This window comes from Falco peregrinus, chromosome 11, assembly GCF_023634155.1.
Source record: "Falco peregrinus isolate bFalPer1 chromosome 11, bFalPer1.pri, whole genome shotgun sequence".
Lineage (NCBI taxonomy): Eukaryota > Metazoa > Chordata > Aves > Falconiformes > Falconidae > Falco > Falco peregrinus.
Window position 1 is genome coordinate 24,319,240 of NC_073731.1, and position 24,798 is coordinate 24,344,037.

General features: G+C 45.4%; 1 protein-coding gene and 2 long non-coding RNA genes across 20 annotated transcripts in view; 2 read left to right on the forward strand and 1 right to left on the reverse strand.

The window, feature by feature from the left end:
- ESRRG (estrogen related receptor gamma) overlaps positions 1-24,798 on the reverse strand; it is a 406,664-nt gene that overhangs the window by 377,462 nt on the left and 4,404 nt on the right. For 3 of the 18 annotated variants that reach the window (XM_055816300.1, XM_055816301.1, XM_055816296.1), the window contains exon 1: positions 8,363-8,504. The exons of 10 other annotated variants lie outside the window; for them this stretch is intronic. The gene's annotated coding sequence lies outside the window, so the exon portion shown is untranslated. Of the gene's footprint in view, positions 1-8,362; positions 8,505-9,045; positions 9,068-9,201; positions 9,348-24,798 lie in introns of those variants that run through there. 5 more of the 18 variants (XM_055816298.1, XM_055816299.1, XM_055816304.1 and 2 more) reach the window with 3 other exon arrangements.
- LOC129785314 (uncharacterized) lies at positions 8,627-9,168 on the forward strand. Its single transcript, XR_008749220.1, has 2 exons — positions 8,627-8,827; positions 9,052-9,168. It is a non-coding gene; the product is annotated as an uncharacterized LOC129785314 (long non-coding RNA).
- Positions 9,461-13,824, forward strand: LOC129785315 (uncharacterized). The gene is made up of 2 exons (XR_008749221.1): positions 9,461-9,779; positions 9,899-13,824. It is a non-coding gene; the product is annotated as an uncharacterized LOC129785315 (long non-coding RNA).

Sequence of the window (24,798 nt, forward strand, 5' to 3'; positions counted from 1 at the left end):
AGCTCTTAAACTGGGAAGCAATACTCCAAACGCATCCTCACATTTGAAGTTAAAAGATTATCAATAATTAATTCGGAGTTAGTTGTTTCACGATTTAGCCCAGGGTGATTCTCCAAAGAGTAACTGGGACTGTACATTCCCTCGGCACACGATCAGAGCGTGACCGTAGAGCTTGCACACTGCTTCCCAAACAGGCCCTACTTCTCTCTCCAGGATATTGAGCAAACCTCAGAAACAAAATTCAGAAGAGTCCCTTTTAAAAGTGCACCATTGCAAAGTTTGGTTAGGAGGAGTTGAGGGTTTTTTTCCTGGCCATCGTAAGACTGATTATTCACCACCCTCGTTTCCCCCTCAGGCGCTATGACTATTCTAGCTACTAGTATACTGAGTGTTATTTCTTTAATATTTTGAACTTTATTCCGAAGGGCAGAAACCAAAACTGACAGTACATCACAACAGCATGCTCTATGATTCAAACAGCAAAATAATTGAGATCCTGTGCATACACAACACCCAAGTGTGCATACACGTTGCACACGTGCATGCACACTCGCTCACAAGCGCAGACAAGTATGAGGGTTTGTGGCCCAATTTCCAGCTAAAAAAAAAGTAAAAACAAGCAAAATCTGATTAGGAAAACATGAAAATTATTTTTGATGAAAGGTCAGCCCCATTTATAGCAGGGTAACCACACTGACTCAACACGCACTTCCACCCAAATTTGCCTCCCTCCTTTGGCAGAAGGTGCCTGTCCACCCCTGAGCTGTGTCACACCAGGGAAATGGGAGCCTGTGGTGGCACCGGCAGGATTCCTCTGGCTTCTCCCTGGAGAGACAGCACAAGGGTTGGGCTCACTGCCTGGCTGCGTCACCTCTGACACCTCACCTCAACTTCCCATGCCTAAACTGGCACCATCCCATGTCATGCATGTTGCAAAAGCGCAGCACAGCGTCTGTGCCTCCGTTGCTCAAGCTGCAAGGCAGGATGGCGCGTCAGGGAAAGGTAAAGGACTAAAACCTGAGGCTGTGCATCCAGCTGTGCCATAAGAAGGGCCGTGACCTTGGCCCGCCTGCTCCCGGTGCCCAGCCTGCTGCCCGGGCTCCACACACCTCGCTCACACCCCTTGACCACTCTTTTGACTATAATATGGCAGGAAAGGTTGTGGGTTTTTTTCTGTTAGAAATTCAGCACAGAGTAAAACAAGCTCTTTTTGCCAGGTGGAACTCAAGGAGCTAATTCAACACAAGTAAAAAAAAAAAAAAAATCCCTGTGGAAACAGGGATTTCAGTGAACAAAGTTTGCTCCGCAGGAGCCTCTAAACACCCCAGAGCCTGCACAGAAAGGCCGAGGCTTCCGAAGGCAGCAAGAGAGCAGCAATCTGACCGCATTCAGCAGTGCTGGTCCTACCCCACGGAGCACAGCCAGCACATGTCAAGGCTGGAGGACATCCACTCTTGAGTTAGACCCCACTTCTCCTACCTCTCCTCTATAACCCCATCCCATCCGTCACAGCTGGGTCAATACAGCTCTAAGGACACAGCCCCTTCAGCTGCCCTCTTTTTTAAAAGTATACACAGGTCCAATTGTGGGACATGCAGGAATTGCCAAATCTTTCTCCTCACAGTCTTCCCAGCTATACCTCAACCTGCGACACTCTGTCTGCCTTGGGCTCTCCCTTCAGATTTCCTCATCGCATTTTGTTTTCACAGCACTGTGTCCAGCAGGGAGCATTAGTGACAATTCAAAGCCCATTTTCCAACCTCCAGAGGACAAGGTGAAGCAGCCTGGCTACGCAGGAGAGACTGCAAAAACTGTTTGGAGAGGACAAGGGAGCAATAGCTAGGCGAGAAGTGAAGAAGGGGAAGCCGACCCTGAGCTTACGTGATATCAGAGCTGCATGTCTCCATCCCACCTCTCCCCATCCCCAGCGGAAAGGATGGCTCTTGGGAACGAACCTCACTGCCTGCTCTTCCAAAGCCTAAACTAGCACTGGTGCCAAGATCAGCCATGCCTTGCCTTCCTGACATCCATCAGTTGTAACAATTTAGAAAGCTTCTTGTGGGTCTTACAATTCAAAGACATCACCAAGAGGCAGTCATTTAAGGCTAATACTACAAACAAGTAGAACTGAGCAAATTCTCAGTTTTAGCATCAATCTCAGGATATTTGTTTTATATTTTTTAACCCTGTTTCCAGAAGCCATGTAATAAGAGACCAGCTTTCTCTTTTAAAAAGAGATTTCTAGCTCTTGTGATAAAGGAGTGATTGAAGGTAACTGCAATAAAACCGAAGTCCAGCAGAAGCACAGTGACACTTCCAGAAGTCGCACCTTTTAGCTAGTCTCAACATTTTCAATAAGCAGTATCGGTTTTAATTAGCAGTCTCTGAAGCCAACAGGAGTACCCAGAGTAATGAGGAGCTACACCTGAAAGCACCTGGAAGGCCAGACCCCAAGAAATACATCCTACCTGTTTTATTCAGACACTGAGGGTTTTGCTTACATACTAAGACCAAAACACTAGACCTGTGTGATCTCAGGACAGATCCTGAACATGTCCTATCCCCTGTCTATTCATGTACATATTAACTGTGACTTCTGGATCTTCTTTGCAGCATTTTAATGCATTTGGATCCTCATCAACATATGGAATACCTTTCTCATCCTCACACACTGGGTGGCTACGCTCTCCTCATTTAAATTCCTCCATAAAAGTCACTTCTCCCTTTTTATCTGTTAAGACTTTAAACCAAAACTAACACAATCCTCAAGAAACTCATATGCCTAAGCTAGTTGTTGCTCCCATTAGCAGCTCTGCACTACCTGATCATTCACGACTCTCCTTCCTGCATTTCCTATGCTCACGCTTTGTGCTATGTGTACAACCAAAACTGTTTGTTTTTTTCATACTGTTCTTGTCTTTTATCTGCTCTCTACAGTATCCAGCATATTTTGAAACCAATATAGGTGATAATATAGATGTAAATATCGCCATGGAGGCATCACAATAAATTTGACGTTTGGAATAATTCATTCAAGGTGTCTAGATCCAATTTAAATTCCTTCCAAATTTTAAACCGAGGCTTCATAACCAGATGAACTTAAACGAAGGTGTACGACTTCATGCTACACTGGTAATCCACCCTAACTAGGAAATAAATTTTCAGTGATTAAGTTGAATTGTTCATACAAAACGCCAGCTTCAGCTTTTCACCCATACAAAATAGCTTGGAAAATATATACTGCATGTGTTTATTATAGCTACAGTTGCTATGAACATCTATAACTCTCCAACAATTTCTTTGATTTATGTTCAAAAACATACAGGGCATGAAATGATGCCTGCAACCTTACATTTCCCTCAAGAACATTGTGGGGAGAAGATATATTCCAAAACATCATGTTAGATTCCTTGTTATGTCTCCTTTTTAAAATAAATGTATGATAATCAATTACACATGCTTCAAAGCAACTGCCACTAGATTCCCCAACAGAAAAGCTGTTTGAGAAAAGTTCCATTTTCTTTCCCCTAATGGTTGAGTTATAATAAGAGATCTTGCTCAGATATTAAAGGAAAAAAATTGTATTATAAAGGATAGGCCCTGCTCAACTTGTATATGCACGCGCAGGTTTGTGCTTGCCTAGACTTGACTTAGAACAAGGTTTTCAGAGAAGTAACATCTCCACTGATCAACATGCTAACAAAAGCGAGTGTGTGTGAAGATCTTGCACCTAATCTCCTTGTCATATATGCTTGTAGTAATCCAACTGATGTCAAGAGAACGACACAGATGATAAGTTAATGTATCAGGCTCGACTCTCCTTTCAACCTCAATATGCAAAACATTCATTTAAGAAGTCCACCCAGCTGTAGCTTCCACTAGAAACAGAAACCTGCAGATGTTTATAGGAATATCAATTAAGCTGAATGGGAGCTCTGCCATTAACGCTGGCGCACACAAGATTGGACTTTGCAGAACTGCCTGAACTCCGCACAGAGGCCAAAGTGCACATTCTCTCCAAGGTACTGGGGCTGACGGGTTATACGCCGTTAACAGGTGAGCATAATACGGGTGATAGCTCCAGGACCGCAAGGCTCTGGCACAGGGTCAAGGGCAGCATCCCTGGGCAGCACCCCTGCCCACAGTGGGGAGACCTGAGTGGCTGGGAACGCGTGCAGTGCCCGGCACAGAAAAGGTTGGGATCTTTTGCCTCCCCTGCAGCCAGGTCATTTGTGCTGCCTGCACCCCAGGCAGGGGGCTCCTGTTCCCTTGGGTTACACTGCAAACCAGAGAGCTGGCAAACAGTGTAAAAAACTGGACTGGATGGGACGAGCCCCTCTAAGGAAGGGGGTTTACCTACCGGCAATGAGTTTCAAGCAGATATGGAGTAAGCTGGATCTGAGAGCAGTTTCAGATAAAACATAGCCCTGTTCATCCCTGCAAGCATGCAAAATTTGGGTGCCAAATCTGGAACCAGAAATGAATTCACTTCTTCCACCTGCATTTTTTCCCCGTCTTCCTCTGAATCAAACCCTGAGAGAACGAATATTCACAGGAGAGGAACTACTGGCTTGCACCCTCTTTGGATGCCAGCACTATTTTTTCTGTTACTAATGAAGCCTTGGAGGAGGAGGGGAGATTGCTGGACGCGCGTGCCTATTGCCCGCGCAGACCCAGCAAGATAGCATCAACAGTTGTTCTCCTATTTTCACAGTGGGAAATAAGCAGGTACTAGCTGTGTAGGAATAATCAGGAGGAATCTAGGTCAAAATCAAAGCAAGACTGCTCTGTCCGTTTCACGAAACACACATGCAAACACAATACCCATGTAAAAACAATAAATAAAAAAAAGCAATCTTAAGATTGCTAAACAAACCTGCAAACACTGGCCTACCTTGAGCAAAAGACACTACTCCTTTCCTGTGACTTTTGACAAGGCATTCAAAATCAATATAAAATTGCAATATTAGGAAATTTTATAATCGTTATTTCAAAAAGGCAGACTTGAAAGGGTCTCTTGTTCATGGGTAAATCTTCAGTTAGTTTTTCTAGTACCGGTGGTTCAATCGAAAGATTCGCCAACTGCCCCCTGGAGAAAACTGAAGATCTGCATTTAAATGGAGATATAGTATTTCCAAATGCACGGTACCTGCAAGGCAGATACTGTCAAGGTTTCTCAGTGAGTGGATCTAAAATTGTATTAGGTACATTTCAGTGCTGGAACTATCCCCGTTTTGTAGGACTGGGGCTATTTCCATATAATTTTTCTGTATCCATGCTTTGTAATATTTGTCCTGATAAGTCAAAATTAAACCCCCACCCACAACAATGCCCTCTCTCACATACCAACAACAAGGAATTACAACCTCAGGTATAATTTTCTGATATGGACGATGAAGACCATATTAGATAGCTTGACTAGAAATCTTAAATAATTGAAAACTCTGATGACTTAATAGAGTAGTAAGCTTGGTTTACAATGCAGCCAATTTAGAGCCATAAAAACACTGTGTAAAATTTTTATCTTGTGGTTGACCATTACGTATCCTATTTATTATTCCAAAGTATTTCAACAGCATTTTTCTTCATCAATGTGGCTGCTGGCATTTAGCACCCACTCACTAAATGCACATGATTTTCCTGGAACAGCTTTAGGAAAAGAAAACAAAAAATTAGCAGATCACTACAAAACTGTTCCTTGTTACAATATGCATCTTTTCACATTTTGATTTGAACCGGCTTCATGTGCTGCAAAATACGCTCGAAACCGCCAAGCCTTAAATATAATAAATCAAACCATACACATGAAATTAACAAGACTGGTGTAACTACTGATCCTGACACATCAGAGAACCAAAAAAAAATCAAACCTCATGAATACTTTGTTGCTAATGTACACGAGTTCAAAGAGCAACGTTCCTCTTAGGAAAACATCTTCATTTTCATATCAGAAAATCACCCTAACCTTCCAGAAAAGTTTTTGTGAGTATGCAAGAAAAGCAGGGAGAAGGTCTAGAGCGCAAAAGACACTCGTGACAGGTTTCAGACACGCAGGCATTAGACCAGGCAGCCTCTCACTGAAATTCAGGTTGCAATTGAAATGTCCCTGTAAACAAGGTTACTGCGAACGGCCCAAGATATCCTCAGCAACACCTTCACCAGGAGCCCTTCAGCTGTCTACTTAGTTTGTTATACCTTATCTCACAGCCCTGACATCCTAATGCTGATTCAAATTCAGGATTCAAAATGAAAGATGAAATATCTCTAAGATCACTTAATATTGAAATACCGTTGCAGTAATAAGTGGTGCCAGGCTCGAGATAGGGATATAGTACTCTAGTGGCAACCTTCTAATTTCTGACAAAATACTGTGGAATAACTGTGATACTGCACACGCAGTTAACGCAATCGATTTGTTTTCCTTATTTTGATAATGAGCACGCTGAAAGTCGCCTTTACCTTCTCCTGCCCCCAGCACATTTTAAACCGTAAAGTCCTCTAGAAAGAGACCTGCCACATTCCCGCACAGACATGGAACCCCTCACACTACAGACCCCCCCTCCCCAGCAGGCAGAACCACGGCTACCCTGATGCTCTCAAGGCAAGGAAGACCATAACCATGCAAGCCACTTTGTCATTCGAAGTCTTTGGCTATTTTCAGTGGAAATGCAACATACACACCATGTATAGTCGAACGTAGGTTATATCGTAAACTACTCCTGTCCTGTGAGCGATGGTAGGTATGCTCTGCTGGGACATTTGGTTCTCTGAAATAAACCAGGGGTGTAACGCCAAAATACATCAGGCAAGTTTTACACTTGGTGTTTGAGAGACGGTGGCTAATAAATGCTTAAAAACTTCGGTGGTTTTATACAAAGGGCATTCAGGTCTCCCTCCCGGCCACAAATGATGATAGGCTGAAGTGTGTGGGGGTGAGTGGGGGTGTCATCTGTTTTTTGGTTGGGTTATGTTTGCTGTTTGTCTCCTTAATAGTAATGAAAAGATCGGGGGGTGGGGGGGGGGGAATTACAGGAGAGCAACCCAGGCTGCTCAGTGCCTGCCTTCCCACACTACCATTCACCTTCATTTTCCTCTCCTTCCTATTCTACTCATTTTTACATGCCTCCCCCATTATTTAGTCATCTCCGACATGCATCCCTTTCTCCTTCGCTATCACGAGAACCGTATTAACCAGACCAAGCGCTCCGAGCGCTTCCCCTGCAGCACTTCAAAAGCCTACCTGCAGACCCCCGCTCCCTCGCAGCATTAATGCGCGGGGACAAATACCAAATGAAAAGGAGAGCAACCTCCCGGCGGCCGGGTCCCACGCAGCCACCGCCCCCCCCCCCCCGCCCCAGCACTTCGCCAAAGCCCCTCACGGCCGGAGCCGGGCGGGAGAAGCACCCGGGGGAACCCGCAGCAGCGTGGACTTTCCACGCTTCCCCTCGCCCCTCCTGACCCGGGGGGCGACCGGCCCCGCGCCCTTTGTGTGTGCGACTGCGTGTGCGTGTCCCCCGCGGGCCCCGGGCCCGGGCGCGGGCGGAGCGAGGCGCGTCCCGGCCACGCCGCCGCTCCCGCCGGCCGGGGACAGCGGCACGGCAGCCCCGGCGCCCCGCTGCCCCCCGCCCGGCGCGCAGGGCTCCCGCCGGGCCTGCTCGGCTCCCACCCACCGCTCGCAGGAGCGTTTCAAGAAGGAGAGAGCGGCGGGGGAGGGACGGCCCCCGCACCCCCCCCGGCCTCTCCTCGCCGCCGGGGCGGGCGGGCCCCGCCGCTGCCCGGGCCGCGCCGCAGCCGGGACACTTCGGGGCTCCCCGGGGGGGGCTCCCCGGGGGCGGCGGGGCAGCTGCCGCGGCGGGCACACGCGGCCCGGCACCGGCTTCCAGAGTCCGGTCCCCCTTCCCCGCTCGCAGCCACCCCGGGACCCCGGCCCCAAACTCTTGTTGGCTAAAGCCTCCTCACTTCCCCGCCGCTCCCGGCCCCGGCACGGGGGGAAACGGGGGCAAAACCTGCTGGGGCAGGATCTGTCAGCAGGAAAAAAAAATAATAAAATCATTCTCCCTTCCCCCCTCCTCCTACCCCGGCCAGTAATTTGAAATAATTGAAACCAAGGGACAAGAACCACTAGACCCCGGGTGGCCGGTGCTGTTGTGCGGCTTTTTACGAAGCTCTTTTTTTTTTTTTTTTTTTTTTTTTTTTGGGGGGGTGGGTAATGACTCTGAGCAAGTGCAATTGGCAAGGTCTAAAGGGGGGGGGGGGGGGGGGGGAGCGCTTCTGGCAGCGGCTCGTCTCCACGCAAAAACATGCCCCGCTGCAATGTCAGCCGGCAGCGGTGCGGGGGGGGGAGGGGGGGGGCCCGCTTTACCTGGTCAGCTCAGAACCGCAGGCAGGTTAATCAGGTGAGTCGTCGGGGATTTTAAAGAAGCCGAAGCCGGTTTCTTTGCTAGGAAAGTCTACAACACCATGCAGGGACATTGCAAAATCTTTACACACGCCTCCTTTAACTGGGCTCCCGCGACCTCCGCCGGCGAGGGGGGAGCCGCCGGCGGGCGGCAGGCCGCGCGGCGCCGCGGCGGCGGGGCGGGGGGCGCGAGGGGCGGCGGCGGCGGCGGGCGCGGCCCGGCGGGCGGCGAGCGGCGGCGGGCGGGCGGCGGCGGCCCCGGGCCCCGCGGCCCCGGGCCCGGCGGCGTTCCCGGGCCTCCCTGCCGCCTTGGTAGCGCCGGTCCGCACTCGGCCTGACCCGGGACGTCACGCCGCCTGTCTGTTTTCTCAATGATAACTTGGCAGGAGAAGGGGGAAGCGGCCGGGTTTTTCCTGGGCTCGTTACCGGGTACGTGCACGTTTCTTTTTGCATGCGGGTTTTTAGGGTTTTTTTTTTTTGGTTTTTTTTTTTAAAGCGAAATAATAAAAAGCCGGGACAGGAAATCCGGGGCGCGGCGGGGGCTGCCGCCCGCGATGGTGGCGGCCGCTCGCCGGCGGGCGCGGGGGAGCGGCGCGGCGCGGCCGAGGGGCGCAGGCATGCGTTCATCTTTGTGTCTTTCATTTTACCTTCAGGGTGACATTCAGTGCCGGGCGAGCCTCGCCGGTCACCGCCAAGTCCCACCTGGAAAAAAAAACCAACACCAAACCAAAAAAAAAAAAAAAAAAAAAAAAGACACCCCCCCCCCCACCCTTCAAAAGAAAAAGCCACCCCACCCCAAGTACCGAAAAACGGGGGGCGGGAGGGGGTGCCACCCCCTGGATGCGGGCGGCCGAGTCCTCCGGCGGCGGACGGGACACCTCGCCCAGGGGACGCGGGGACACACACAGGCACGCACACGCCGCCAGCCGCCAGCAGGCCATTTGCCGAGCCACGGCGAGGGGGGGGGGAGGGAGGCGGGGGGGGGGGGGGGGGGGGGGGGGCGCCACCACCAAAAAAAAGGAAAAAAAAAAAAAGGAAGTTGTTTTTTTTTTTTCTTTTTAGAATAATAAAAAGCACCCGAAATGCAAGAGGGAGGTAGGCCAGGAGGCGCGCTGCCGCCGTGCAGGCCCGGCGCCGCGCCCCCCCAGCCTCCTCCGACCCGGGGCCGGGGGGCCGGAGCCAGCCCCCCGCAGGGCGCTGTGGCGGCGGCCGGGGCCCGGGCCGGGCCGCGGCACGGGGAGGCGGCACAATGGCGTCGCTGCTAAGGAGAGCGACGGAGTGGCGCAGAGCCGGGCTGGATCCAGCCGGGGTGCTGAGGCCATCCCCCCGCTCCCCCCCGCCGCTGGGCCCGCGGCGCTCTCGGCGGGCCGGACGCCTCACGGTAAGCGCGAGCTCGGGCCTGCAGGCAGCGCCGGGCCCGGGCCCAGCGTGCACCCTGCGGCGGGCGGCACAGGGCGCGGGCCAGCCACCGGCCTTCCCCTGGTTCTTGTGCTTTTACAGGCAAATCCTGTGAAGTCCACGTGAACGGCCCCGCTCAGCTCAGGGGACCTTTCGCAGGCTGGGCTTGACTGGCGTGCTGAGGCGTTCCCAGAGCTAGGCCTCGCCTGGCGAGCAGCCGCCCACCGCAGCTCTGGGTGCGCTGGCCGAAGGTGGGCTGCTGGGTGGCCAACTGCGGGGACACCGCAGCATCCCTAGCTGCAGGGACACTGCAGCACCCCGAACTGCGGGGGACACCGCAGCATCCCCAGCTGCAGGGACACTGCAGCACCCCGAACTGCGGGGACGCAGCAGCATCCCCAGCTGTGGGGACATCGCAACGCCCACACCATGGCCACGGGGCGTCCCAGCAGTGCCCAGAGCCAGGTTTACCCCTTGTGCGTCGTGCTTCGCACCGCCTGGTTTCATAGCGAGTGGCAGCGTTGCCCACCCGCGCGTGCAGCAGGGCGTGGGACATGTTTTGCAGGGCTCACGTGGAGCGATCTGCTGCCGCTGCCTCTCCAGCCCAAACGTTAGCATTACCACTTTCATTTTCCTCATCTACATACAATAAAAGGGAAAATGGCTTGGTATCCTTACAGATCAGGTTTTGCTGTTGTAGTTTTTAGAGGGAGGTGATGGCGGGTTGAAGTTGGCGTGCACCTTTTCCGTTGCTCTGGACGCTGTGCTCTCAACAGTACCTTATTTTGAATGGTGAGATTGTCTGTTGCAATGGGAAAAAAAGAGTTTGGGGGAAAAAATAAATCCTTCTTTGACTATAGTGCAGTCTAAGCATCGTTTTAAGGAACCCAAAATTGAAACCACTTTTTTTTTTTTTCTTTCTTTTAAACCCAAGCTACCCAAGATGCTTTCTGGCTTGGCTAGAAAGACAAGTTCGTTTCTGTTTCGGAATTGTTTTGAACTGGTTTTTTAGGCTAAATTCTTATCTGTCTTAACTATACTGTCTCAGCAGAGTACGTTACTGATACATTATTTTGGTAGACTGGAAAAGCACTGCGTACAACTTGATCATTGTCTATATTTCACCATTCATTTTTAAGTGAGGCTTTTTAAGTGAGGCTCTTTTGATTGATGTGGGGAACTTGTTTGAAAGGATGAAGAGTATGCCATAGCTACCTGAGATGCTACTCGCAATTATTTCGTACCTCAGCTAACAGGAAGATTTTTAGTTGTGATTGTTACACTTTTAAAGGTGAATTAGTTAATCAAATTGCTATTTTTGGAATGCACTTAAAGGAACATTAAAATGCATTAATTTCATTAAAATAAATGAGCAGATAGGCAACAAAACACGTATTAGTCAAATAAGTAAGACCTCACCTGTGGAGCTAAATTCAGCCCTAGTGAAATCAACTGAGTTGTGCTTGTCTAAAGCATATTTAATTTGGCCTCCGCAGTCACACAGCTGACACTTTATTTGGTTGTCAAAGGTGTGTATATTAAAAATGTGTGAGCCATGCTTCTTCTCCAATGTGATTAACCTCTGAAGTTAAATTCAGCTGTTTTCCATTTAGCTCAGCTATGCAGTCCTATCGCATATGCAATTTTTGGTGCGCATACACCCCAGAGATGCAGAGAGGCATTCCCAACGCCAGTATTAGTCTAAGGGACGTGAGTTGTGTCTGAAGCGAGGGTGTGATGAGGCTGATTTCAGCGGAGGCTGTTCACAACCAACTGCATGCATGCTCCACTTAACAGGCTGTGCTGAAGTCTCTGCTACCATCTTTCATTACTGTGGTTACCCATGCCAGTGAGAGTAAAGGAGAGGTTGGTATGTCTGTAATCACACGTTCATTTGTTATGTAGATATATCCTAAGAGCCTCTCAGCCCAGGAATATTATGCTGGAATAAGGTTCAATGCGAATATAAAGCAGAACTGCTTCAGATAGCTTATTCATTCTGGAAGACGGAGTTGTTTCCTGGTTTCGCTTAATCCACTTTCAAAGTGGATTAAGATAATTCAAGAAGATGAATTCTTACGCTGGCCTAAGGTTTGTCTACACACGGGTTTAGTCGAAAGTAATTACTGCAGTGTACCTAATAAGAGTTTTGGAATAATTTGGTGTGGAGACAAGTCCAAAGTCCCGCATGTGAAACAGACAGAATCTACTCTTTCTGTATAACATGAGGTTAATTTAGCCCAGCGTTTGACCTACTTCTTTCCTGGTGAAGCATATTTAATTCATTACAGGTTTTTCTTTCCCAGCAAAAACCCCACAACAGCTACATGTTTATTATCAGTTCCAGGATAGCGATGCCATGTGCCCTCCACTAAAAATAAACAATGTAACCAGCATGTATGAGTCCCTTCTCAACTGCCTTAAAGTGGGCCGTAGGTTCTTTGCTGGAGAAAGTTACCAGCTTCTCAAAGGTAAATATTTAGTGCAGGTTGTTACAAACAATGAAAACAAACCCCAGAGCTGTCCTCTGCCCTCTTAAAACACCTGTGACCCATTTGTACCTCCACTGCATACCATTCCAAGCAATAGCACCCATTCTGATTCAGCAGTATTAGTTCCTAAATGAGGAACCTCTTGGACTTGCACAGAAGGGTTTGCAGGACAGCAGGGCCTTCAGAAGGCACCTGAAAAACAGATTTCTATATATTTCTATATAAAAATAAACTTACTAGTTTGCTTGCAGAGATCTGAATCGGGAGGAGCCTACCTGAAACTCTGGCAGCTGCTCTGCTCTGAGTCAGGTGTATTGTGTCCCCACTAGCGTACAGGAAGGTTACCAAAATTATAATGAGAACGTACAAATATTTTTTTTCTTTTTTTTTTTTTTTGCAACTTTGTGCCAAGCAGAAAGTTTGTCACGTGTCATTTGGTCTCATTCTGTGCCACAGACCTCCCTAGGAAGAGAGGTGACTCTCTGACATGAATTAAGAGTCCTAAACTTAATAAACTTAAGGTTGATTGTTGGAGTTTTTATTAGGAAGAAAAAAAAAAACACAACAAAACAAACCTACATGAGAAAGAAATGATGTAAGCCTAAGTAGTAAAACAGCCATTTTTTTTGGAGAAAAAATAAATACAAAAGCTAGATGGTACAAATTGCAGGCCCTTTAAACATTGACATGGGAAAAGCCAATAAAAGTTATGAAGATAAAACCCCCTGCTCCTACTTTGTTTGAAAGGCTGTGATGTGGGAAGGCAGAGGGTACCCAGGGGGCTTCCCTTTACGCAGATGCAGCAGCCCTGCTACTCCATGTAACAGGCAGTGGTGCCACACGTAGGATTCGTGTCCCTAAGCTCAATTTGTGATTACAGGCATAGCGCTTCTAACCTGTGCTGGTCTTGGTTGGGGAGATAGGGAATGGATTTCACATACGCTTCCCTCACACCAAACCTGCTTATTTAAGCCAGAAGCTTTCTGGTAAGAAAGCAAGCAGTGACTAAAGAAGGTAAAACACAAATAAACGTAAAACAAGAAACCAAGTTGGTCTTGAATTCTGTCATGCTGGGTGACTTTGACTGTGGGTCTAGTCTTGATATTAAGGCTCCAACTAGACGAAGATGGAAGGCAGTGAGAGTTTTGGACCATATAGGAGCATGCCTGATCTGAAATCCCACTTATTTAAACAATTAATTAGAACATCTTACACTCTGCTTCTGCTAAGAGGTCCCTGAGTGCTCAAGCTACCTGCAGTGGTGGGGTGTCCTGGCTCTTCCCCCCCCGCTGCTGTCATTACAGGGGAGCTACTCATCCAGTGGGGAAGGTGTCTTTAAATCCCTGAGACGACAGCACAACAGGCGCAAGAGGAAATCTCAGCGCACAGCCAATACAATGAAATGAAGGATCCTCTATGGGAATTGGTTAGTAGCACCAATGTTTAATATTTGTCGTAACAACCACCGACTGTTTTGTTTTTTGTTCTAACAATGTGAATTATGCATTAAACATTAATACAAGCGAGTGTACTTTTCTTTTGATCTTCAAGCGTAATCATTTCTAATGAGAGTTTATACATGAGCACTGAAACAAATCCCTGAGTCATGTGAATTTACATTGGTTTTACTCTGTGGGAAAGATATCCCACATGAGTTACTCACGTCTGTAAAACATAACATACTTATAAAATGGGGAAAAAAAAATAAATAAAAGCTTGCATTTGGCTGTTGGAACATAAATACCTGCATAGACATTTGGCTTGAATGCTAGCGGTAATGCAATGTTAAAAAGTTAATTTATCAGAGATCAGGATTCGGGGTGGGACCCTCACCTAGATCCAGGTCTGCTCAGAATGAGCAAGCTCACCTTTTAGCTCCTGCAGGCTGGCTTCTGACAGGAATCAGGCCTGGCAGGAATCAGGCCTGGTGTCAGAGGGATTTGGACCAACTCTTAAGTCACGGATCAGAATTTGGCTTGCTCGATACAGGCGAAAGTTGCTGAAGTGCCAGTAGCAGACAAAGTGGAGAGTGCTAAGCAGCACCTTTTCCCATGCCCTGGCAGCCAGCTGCGGTGCAAGGCTGACCTGCTCCGGACCCACTCTGGAACACGCTCAGCCATGCCTGATACCTGCTCTTCTCCGTTTAAATCAGTCACACACATGGCATTCTGTAAACACTATGGATGGTGTGACTGCCAATGCAGTTATTTAAAAAACAAACAGAATCTAAACCCTTTTCCCATTCGCACGCTACACAAATATTAAAATAACCAGCAGCTAACAGTCCACACTTAAGCAACCATGCTGTACGTGCGATGTACGTACAGCATCCTGGGGAAGTATGGGTACAAAACCGTACATGATGGGCCTGATTCCTGGGGATACAGGTACTGACTACAAGATTTCCAAAATTCCTCATGCCTTTCCAAAACAGATCTCAAAGCCAAAGGTTTCAGGAGAGGAATGGCTGCCAAGAAGGTGTTGCGTTTAATGGCAGATAGGCTCTATCTGTGATTCAGGTCATATCTCAGGAATTCTCAGAAGCGCATGAATGTATTTTAATGTATAAGTGCTAAAGAAGTCCTGGAAGCCAGAGATCCAGGATTACCCCACATAATTCAGTGTTCTCACAGGAGGCTACAGCCATGCTCCCTGCTGCTGCTTTTCTCTAGCCTGAATAACCTTAAAAGCTGATGGTAGAGCTTCAAAAGGAAGAGCGGAAGAAGCCTATGCATAGAATAGTCTATAGAGTAGAAGAAGAGGAAACATGAAACCCTTCATCCCTGAACTTGAATTCTCTAACTGCTATGTTTTATAAAAAGACAGAGGAACTGATACCATTGCAGTTGAGAAGAAAGCACCTGTGACACTCCATTAGGGAACCCCAACACTCCTTGTATGAATTAAGTCTTCCCTGAGGTTGCAGAACTTCACCTGGCATGTTAAGTCAAAAGATGAATAGGTCAATATCGGATCTTAAACAATTTTGAACTGAAGGACCTCAACTACCTCAACTCCTTCTAGGCCCTGCTTGAAGCACATTGACATTATCCAGCTTTAAAAGTTCAGCGAGTCTTTGACTTTTCAAAATGCGTAAGTACATCCCCAGGCACACACAAAAAGCTGTACTTGCAAAGATGTAATAGATATAGGTAGAAAATGGCGCGCGGAAGCACGTAAGGAGGACTGTCTTAGCATCAGTCAGGGTGACAAAGCCTGTCGGACCACGGGTTCCCAGGCTGTGTACACAGCCCTGGAATGCCTGCTGGAAACACTCCCTTGTAATTTAGCTCATTTGGTGTGCGTGAAAGGTGCTAGTTTCTAGAGTCCTTAGTGAAATGTGCTGATACTGAACCCATCCTTCCTCTTATACGTGCAGACCTATAGCAGGTGGCCAAGAGGCCAATGGGAAGGAGAGGGGGCCAGTTCCAATCCAGTTGTTCATGGTGGAAAACGAGAAAAAAAGTGAAAAGATCTTATTCCACAGACCAATACATTTACTTACGTTTAACTGCTTAACCCCAGTCAGAGCCCTGAATTCCATGACTATATATGAACGTCATGGTGTGGTGAAGTCTTATTCAGTAATTAGCTGGTCAGAGCCACAAACCAGAAACCAGATACACAGCCAGTGAGAGCTGACAGCTCTTGTGAAATCTGCGGGGTCACACCAATTTATGCTAGCCGGGGATCAGGTCTTCAATTTCTAACAAAAAAAACGGAGAAACTGCATTTTTTCCATGACATTTTGGTCATATTACATAGCAATAGCAATAAAACAAAAAGTTATAAATATTTATGTAGCCAAGACAGAAGCAGTACCAATGCAAAATCTTTAGCAATTAAATCCTACAACCACGTTATTACACATGTCAGCGTTGGAGCCATGTGGATTACTGCTTAACTTTGGGGCAGCAAGGTAAGCTCATTTTCTTGCCTCTGTCTTTTCAGTCACCATTAGGGCTGCAACCTTCCCATCCTCCTCATGAGCCAATCTCCCCGTGCCACCCCCAGGGAGAGGGGGAGAAGTTACACCATAGGTGTTTTTTCCACGGGTGGATGCCTGAATGCGAAGGGAAACAATTGGAATTTTAATGACAATTTTGAGACTCTTAAACTAATTTCTGGGCAGTGCAGAAATTAGTGAGGCTTGCTGCTGCCAGGAGCTGCATGCTCTCCTCTCCAGCTGATGTTAGCAGGATTACATGTGCTCAACTTTTTGCAGAAATAAGTCCCAGGTCCTCGTCTCGTGCCACAAAAGGCAGGGCAAGAGACCTGCTGCTGTCAGGCTCAACCGAGCTGCCCCAGTGTCAATGCAGAGCAATTTCTACAAAAATTAGGGTAACTGCTCTGGATTTACGCTACCAGAGATGTGTTCTCCTTAGGTATTTATAGCATAGTAGCATTGTTCAGGGTAAGATGGTAAGTTTGTTAAGTGCTGTACAAAACATTGCATCAGATAAAGTTCCTGCATCCAAAAACCCTACAAAAAAGATTGTGCAGGGAGCGTGTCAAACAACGGGATTTCCTGAGAAGAAAGTACAGCAGTAATTGCAGCAAAGGCAGCCAGCTTTTCCTACATGCAGGGTAATGATAATTCTGCCAAGGAGGCAAGTTGTTTATTTCCTTTTTAGCTACAGTATTTCCATTGCGTTATGGAATCACAGTTTGTTAATAGCTTACAAACATCAAGTTTATAAAGCTTTAGAAATCTGGTCATATCTAAGAAATATGTACCAATTGATATTAATCTCTATAAAAACATGTAATAGCGTTGGGGTTTGTTTGGTTTTGAGTTTTTTTAAATAAGTTTAGTAAAGGAGGGATAATTTTTGGTCTTGTTTTTGTCACCTTAGAAGATTCAAGAAGGAATATAAAGGATAGTCCCCAAATGCGTGTATATCTACTTGTAGATAATGAAATGGAAAATAGAAGATGCTTCAAAGTAGTGCAAGTTGTTTAATCTGCTCTGTAATTGGATGGCAGAGTTTCAACCATTTTCACCAAAACAAGGAGACCCACTGCAGAGCACTGTCTTTTCAATTTTGGGCTAGACAATCATAGGCCCGAATAGGTCACGAAAGGGTTCAGCCTTCCCCGAGTTACCCTCTGGTCAGATGGCAGCACCGACTGAAAAAAGACAAGAAAAGAGGACAGACGCAGCCACCTGGCATCGCCGCCTGGCACAGGGAGCAGCAGGCAGGGCAGGAGGGAGCTGGTGCCCAGCCAGGTGTGGCAGGGCTTAGAAGCCAGGCTGCTGAGCCCGTGCACCCCGCAAACGGGCTGCTGCGGGGGAAGGCACGGAGAAGCTAACGTCGGGAGACTGCTTCCTTGTGAACAGCTCTGCATCCCCATCGGCCTGCTCCCGTGAGATGGCTAAGCGTGCCTCTGAAGTGGCTGAACATTTTCAGCCTGGTGTTGAGTACGTTAGTGCCTGCGTCCGCCAGCATGCTGCAAGGCATATGCAAAACATCAGTGCTGGACATATTCTTCAGGTTCCCTTCCACTGAAGCCAGTTCTCACTTTAGGTACAGGAGAATTAAAAGAAACGTCAGGGAGACTTATACCAAACCAGATTTTCCTAGCTGACTAATACTACTCTTCATATGCACTACCCAGAGTCTAGTTGTGTCAATATTTTCTCTATTCACTCATTTCAACCAAGGTAATTTTACTGAGGGCAATTTTCTTCACTGTGCTGTTGGATACTGTGGTACCGTTCATTGCAGTAGAGTAATTTTACTAGTTAGGACACCTCACTATAATGTTTTGCTACTAGATTTCTGCTGAGAAGTAGAGACACTAACTCACAAACACCCCATCCAAGTCCTTCTGAAGCCATCCTGAGAACTTCAGTGATCCCCGTGCTAGGTCCCTATGTTTGTCAGGCTTGCAGGCAACCTGAACAGCCATCTCAGCCCCTGCTCTGAGCCCTTGGGACAGGGGTGTTCAGTTAAGACTACAGCAAAAGAAAGCATGGCCACAGTAATTATTTTAATAGCTGTTAATGTAAAACCATATTCCTAAACCTTACTTGTGACAGCCAGATGCATGGTAGGATACAGGATTTTGCCTGACAATTTTTTTTCCCCCTCCTCTTTCATATGATTAATGACTTTTAAGAGACTGGTGTATTAATTTCCAGTTGTTAGGAGGCTGTTGCTCTACAATTCCTACGTGTATGCATAGGATACCCCATTGCTGTCTAAGTTACCAGGGCTTCCCAGAGCTAACATCCAGAAACTATTTTTTCTTTTCCAGCAGTATATGCTGCTTCTTGGAACAATTCTTTAGGTACAAGTCCAGCAAAAAAGACCCTTCACTAGTTTCCACTACACCTCGTTTTTTCTCTCTCAGCTTTGTGCTGCTGCAGAGGATGCACAGGGTGCTAGTTTTCCTCCCCGTGGCCTCAGTGCAACAAATTGCTATGCAAGAGCAATTGCAGCCCATTTCAGGTAATTCCACTGTTATACACACCAATACAGGAGTTAACATTCAAGAAGTTATGTGGGTACTGGAAAGACAAAGTCTTCCAGTCCTCATATGGGTGACCATAAGGTATAAGCTTTATAGACATTTGATGAATGAAGCGTTGCAGTTGCCACTAAATGAAAGTGTGTCACAAAGCTCTCGAGGAAACAGTTGGAACAAGGTTTTAGTAGTATGTGAAGGCATCGTAAAATGCATGGGCTTTATGAGGCTACAACGTGTATGCAGCAGGTGCATGCAGCCTGCTCTGTATTCCTAAATCCATCACCAACATAACATTGGGAACCTGGGCTTAGGAGAGTCACTTCTCTCTCCGTGCCTCAGTTGCCATATGAAACAGGCTTATGAAAGTATGAAAAGTAAGGCTTTAGGTATGAAAGTAGGGCTTATGTATTTGATACCCCTTGGATGAAAAGATCAAATTCACTCATTAAGCATCAAGTATTATAATCAATCACAGGCTTACCATGCCTGGGTTACCCAAACATTTTGAACTATAATGTCAAAATGAGCCACTCTTAAAAGTTAGGTGTGGTTACAGAAGCTCCAGGCTGTGGAACATGAATCTCAGTGATTTTAGTGGATGCGATGCCAAACTTACAGATCAGGTGAACTTCAATGTGATTCTAAAGATATTAACACCCCGTGACAAGTCTGCATCTTCTACCAGTTCAAGAAAGATCTGTGCCAGTCCCATCATAGTCCCTAAGTTATTTTCCCCCCAGCTTTGAGTATTTTTCTACAAATGCTGCTTGCTATGAAACAAAAAAAATCTATCAAAAATGCCCCAACCCCCCAGCATTTAAAGGTTGAATCTATTTGCCTGTTTTTCCTCCTAAGGAATATTTATTTTGACATATTGATGAAAATTTATTTGCTAGGCAATGGGTAAAGAAACTGAGAAATAATTCAGTTACTATGGTCACTCTCACTTAACATGGGTCTACTGCTGGTGATCCTTCCTTACATAAACGGAGTTATGCTTAAGGAAGGGGGGATACTACAGTTTCAGTAATTTCTTCATTCTACCAATACAGCCCGCTTCTGACCCAGAAAGTTCCTCTTTTATGTGGCATAAAGCAAGTTTGTCTACTTGAGTAAATTTTTCCCTGGCTGTGATGTGATATATATATACACACACAAACACATAGATCTATATGTGTGTCATAGATAGATAGATATCTCACTTATTCCGTTGGAAAGATGTTATAACACATAAGAAAAGGAAAACCATAAAAGTACAAATTTATCTACTGAGTGTACAAGAGAAGCTGGTATCACCCAATTTAGAAGTATAAGCTCCGTTTATTTCTGTTTCTTCCCTGAATACACCACTACCACCTACCCCAGAAGTACCTGATGTCAATAGCAGTATATGTATGTGTACAGCTGTAAAATCTTTTGATTTCCATGTATCAGTGGAAACCCTCACTGGATTACTGTATTTTTCGCCATACGTAAAAGATTCAATCTGCATAAAAATATTTAATGCTTTCTACTGATGCAAAGATATCATATGAAGAGCTCCAAGCATCCTTTGAACATGGAGGAGTCACTATGCTGTATCCCACTAAAATACATACTACTTCCAACATTTTTCAAGCAGACAAGACAAGAGAGGGAGAAGGGAAGACAATTATTCAGAGAAAATCCTAGCTAGAAACAGAAAGATTTTTCTAACTTATAATTCAGAAGTCTGCACTATTTTCATTCCTTGTTTAAAGTTCTACGTTTTTAAATTTCAAGCATATTTTAGATGCCTCGCTTTTGTGAATATAAAAATATGAATAAGAAAAAAAAAAAAAAAAAGATGTTAAATACCGATCTAATTTGTTCAGTAAGCATTGACTGATAAACATACACACAGAATTACCTAGTTCAGTTCTGTGTGAACATTTTCCTAACTGGAAGAAAATGTGCAAGTTCCTCACTCATTTTAACAGTCGTCATTAATGGACGTTAAACTTAGCAACAGTTCTTTGGCAGCTTCCCAAGACTGACACCAGAGTAAGGATTTGTATTTGATACAAGTGAAACAAAAAAAAAAAAAACCCAAATCATTGTTATCCTGTATTTGGATGAGGGTTTGAAAAAGTTAAACACAAAATATCAAATACGCTACTTATGGATTTGGTTAACTGATTCCAGGGGGGAGGGAGGGTGTGGCGTAGAACCTACTAATATGTGATAAGAAATACAAAACTATTATACAAAAAAAATTTGGGCCTGTAACTGTAGCCTTCAACAAAGACGACTATATTACTCGTATGTGTTTCTGCACAACAAAACCAAAACGCTGGCTGGGATTTCTGAGCATTTCCACAACCCAAACAGTAAGAGGAAGCTATTCAAAGTCACGGGAGTCTTGGCATTAACTGCAACAGAAACAGAACGGAGCCTTTATCTTAATCAGTTCCTTAAAATGAACTTTTATTGATTTATCACCTTTTCTCCCTCTGTGCTTAGAGCCAAAGTCACACATTACCGATTTATGTTCGAAAAAATAGGCAATAACATATTATTCTTGCAAGTATTTTGAGGGAGGGACATTGCATGTATTATGCCAGTGCTGTACCTTGGGGTCATGAGTCACTAAGAAAACAGAGATAAATACTTATTCTTGTGCTTCGAATAAGAAGCCTTTTGTGACAGAATATAAATATGGGGAAGTAATTTCTAAGTTTATTACTACTGTACTATTCACTAGCTATGACAAATTTCAAAACAGATGGAATACTTGGGAACACATCATTATCATCAGTTTTTGTTGCAAATGTATTGACTACATTCTGTCAAGACCCTAAGTGTACTCCTAAACCTGCATGATGAAATGGGCTCTGGGTCTCTCTATACAAGACATAACAGTAAAAAATGCCCCAAAAGCCACCAATCTAAATAATTGCTATTTATTCAGCAACTGTATCTTAGCCAACATGTACCACTACTTATTACTGTTAGTGGTAATTTTACACACGTAGTAAGCACGTAAAGGCCCTTGCAAACAACGTTCAAAAGCCCGAGATTTGCATTATTCTGAAGGCTTTTTTAGTTTTATTAAGTATATACCTATAGAATAAAACATGGGCATTTATAAGAAAAAATCTTTTAGATTTATTAAGACTGAGGTAAACTAATAAAATAAATACAGTATTAAAGCTGTTAACCATCCATTCTCAACATAACTGCTATGGTTATATGCTCTCCTTTCTGGCAAGATCTAATTTTCTGCAGGGATGTCGAGGGGACTGCTACTCTCCATTTTCCTAAAGTTAGCACACCAGCAACTGCTAAATGCACCACGACACACTGTTTATCTTTGTTGTAAACTTAAGGCTTTTCCATTTAAGAACTGTATAAACGAATCAGTATTTATTCACACCTGTGCCTAAAGGTATCTATTATAAAGCACAGAGTGCTCATTTTTAATTTCCTCCTTGCTCTGATTTTATACCATATTCCTCTGCACCGATGTCGTTCAGAACTGCTTAGATATAACAACAAGTGCGAGGAAAGTAAAAATTAAAGCAATGTTAGGGTTGTTTTCCTCTCATTTGCTCCAAGCGTTTATCAACAGACAAAGGTGATAAAAAAATCAGAGGTAAAGGGTCTTGCCTGACATCTCATTTAAACTCGGTAGCTTAGCGAACTACTACAGTTCAGTACTTTTGTCCCCTGCTCCAAAAGCCAAGACAACAAAATCCCAAGCCATTTTTGTATATTTAGATTTGTCCTCTGAAATTCAGTGCAATACTTAGTAACTTGTATTCAACGTCAGAGCCTCCAAGGGAAGTAGCAGGGGGTTGTCTGTTTTTTAAAAGATATATATAAGTTTCTCATCTATTGAAAGGAAATCTATGTATGCCAGTAAAAAGCACGAGCAAAAGGGGAAGATTAATTGACATGTGGATAAATGCAACCACCTTTTCTTCAGTGGATGCTTTTCAGTCAGAAATTAATTTTTCTCATGCTGCAGAAACCCTCTGTTTGAACAAGTACCCACTAACATGGCTTGGCCCTCTAATTGTCACCATTACCGAGACAGAAGCAACCGTTATTGATGGCACACAGCATTGTGTAAGATCCATTTTTCCAATTAAATTTATATTTTTCCTCTTCGATAGCTGCTTTTATTTAGTTCTGAACACAATTACAGCTGTACCTTTGTTAACTCCTGTGGCGGCAAGTCATTTGTTGAAACTGTTGCTCTCGGTAACATTAGCTATTACTGATTATAGTATTGCTTAAGGCAGATTCCTTGTTGTAAATGGCATTGAACATTTTTAGCTGGATATTGCAGCAACACATTATGAGCACTGAGATATAAACAGAATAGTAAGTAACACAGCCGACCTCTGGATTTAAGCAATAAGCTAGTAGACTTGTGTGCAGAGACATACTCAGCTAGAAAATCGAACTATCACCAAAGCATCCAACACGACACCCATATCTTTCTCTACTTTGCTAGTGACCTATCATTACATTCAACTGTGAACGACACTCCTAAATAATAAAGGTCAAAGTTTTCAAGGACAGATTCTGTGTTTCAGTTTCCAGCTTGAAATACCTAAAGCTGGTATTTTCCAGTTGCAAGGTTCCCAGACTTCTCACTGGGATTGTATCCCCTCAGCATCGGGAAAAAACAAAGCCAGAAGAACAGACCCCACATCACCTCAAATCAAAACCTGTTTCATTTGAAAAATCGATCCTGGGGTTTAACATCTGCCAGAAGAATGGTATGATCCCTATTAGCATATGCACATTGACAAACCCCCGATCTAAAACTGATTTAGTCAACTCCTAGCTCATGTCACCTTATTTCTCAACTTTGTTTTGTTTCATATCAGAAAAGTGTATAGAAATTCTGGAAATTTGTCTCACCATAATAAACAGTTTTAGCCTTTTTAATGTAATACAAAGTACTGTGAATATAATCGTTTCTAAAAAATAATTTTATATGATCCCTACATAAATATTTACTGTTTTTATATATGGGCATTGTCTTGATTACAAGAAATATGAGAATTACATTCAAGCAGCTTTTTAACACATGCCGAAGTGCTACATTCATCCATTATATCCTCAGTTACAAAGGTGGGAGCGTAGCAGTGCTGTCAGGGAAGTCTGCTGGAGTTTGGGACTCAAACCTGGCTCTGTCTGTAACCTGTTGTGGCCTGCTCCCATGCACCAGACTAAAACTTCCTTTTACATCACCTTTCCTAATACCTAACTCACCCAAATGTTTTCCTACTTTAATATATCGGGGGAGAGGGAAGAATTCTGTGCTAACTGGTACTTGCAAAGTTCAGTGATTTCTTAGTGAAAGGTAAAACAAGCTTTAGTTCTTTAGCATTTAATTACGATTAATAAAGACAGGATAAGGATGTACATATTGAACCGACCGAAGAGGTTTTCCTTTTCGAAGGAAGCTGTGTTCCATTTGTCAATACCAAACCATGCTGCAATCTCCCATTAGCCATGCTAAAGCTGCCTTTTAAGCTGCGCCATTGCTCTGTGAGGATATTCCATCTGCTTTGAAAGTAAACACCAACTTGTTTAACTCCTGACACTTCACCAGAGCCCTGCCACGCCAGCAGGAAAACCACCTAAAATAAAGCCATGAAGCCAAATCCATGCTGGGTTTGTGCAACTCAAACCAATACAAGTGCCCTAAAATCGAACATTCAGAAATCCTCTCCGTGACCTACAGCCTCGTCTCATTACAGTATGTTCAGCGATTATTACGGGTTTTTTTTCCCCTTTCCCACCAGAAAGGCCGGTAGGGACAGCTGCCCACCGGGATGCTTTCCCCTGGAGGAGGGGGTGCATGGTCCCCAGGGGTGCGCGGTGGCCACGGGAGCCCCCTGTCCCCTGTGCCCCAGCAGCAGCACGGCCCGCTGCAGCGCGGCTCGCCGGCCCCCGGCGAGGGCAGACAAAGCCACGGGATTTGGGGAACGGCTCGTAGCCCGAGAAGGGCCCCCCGCCTCTTGTCCCTGCTCCGGCATCCACTTACTGTAATTCCTC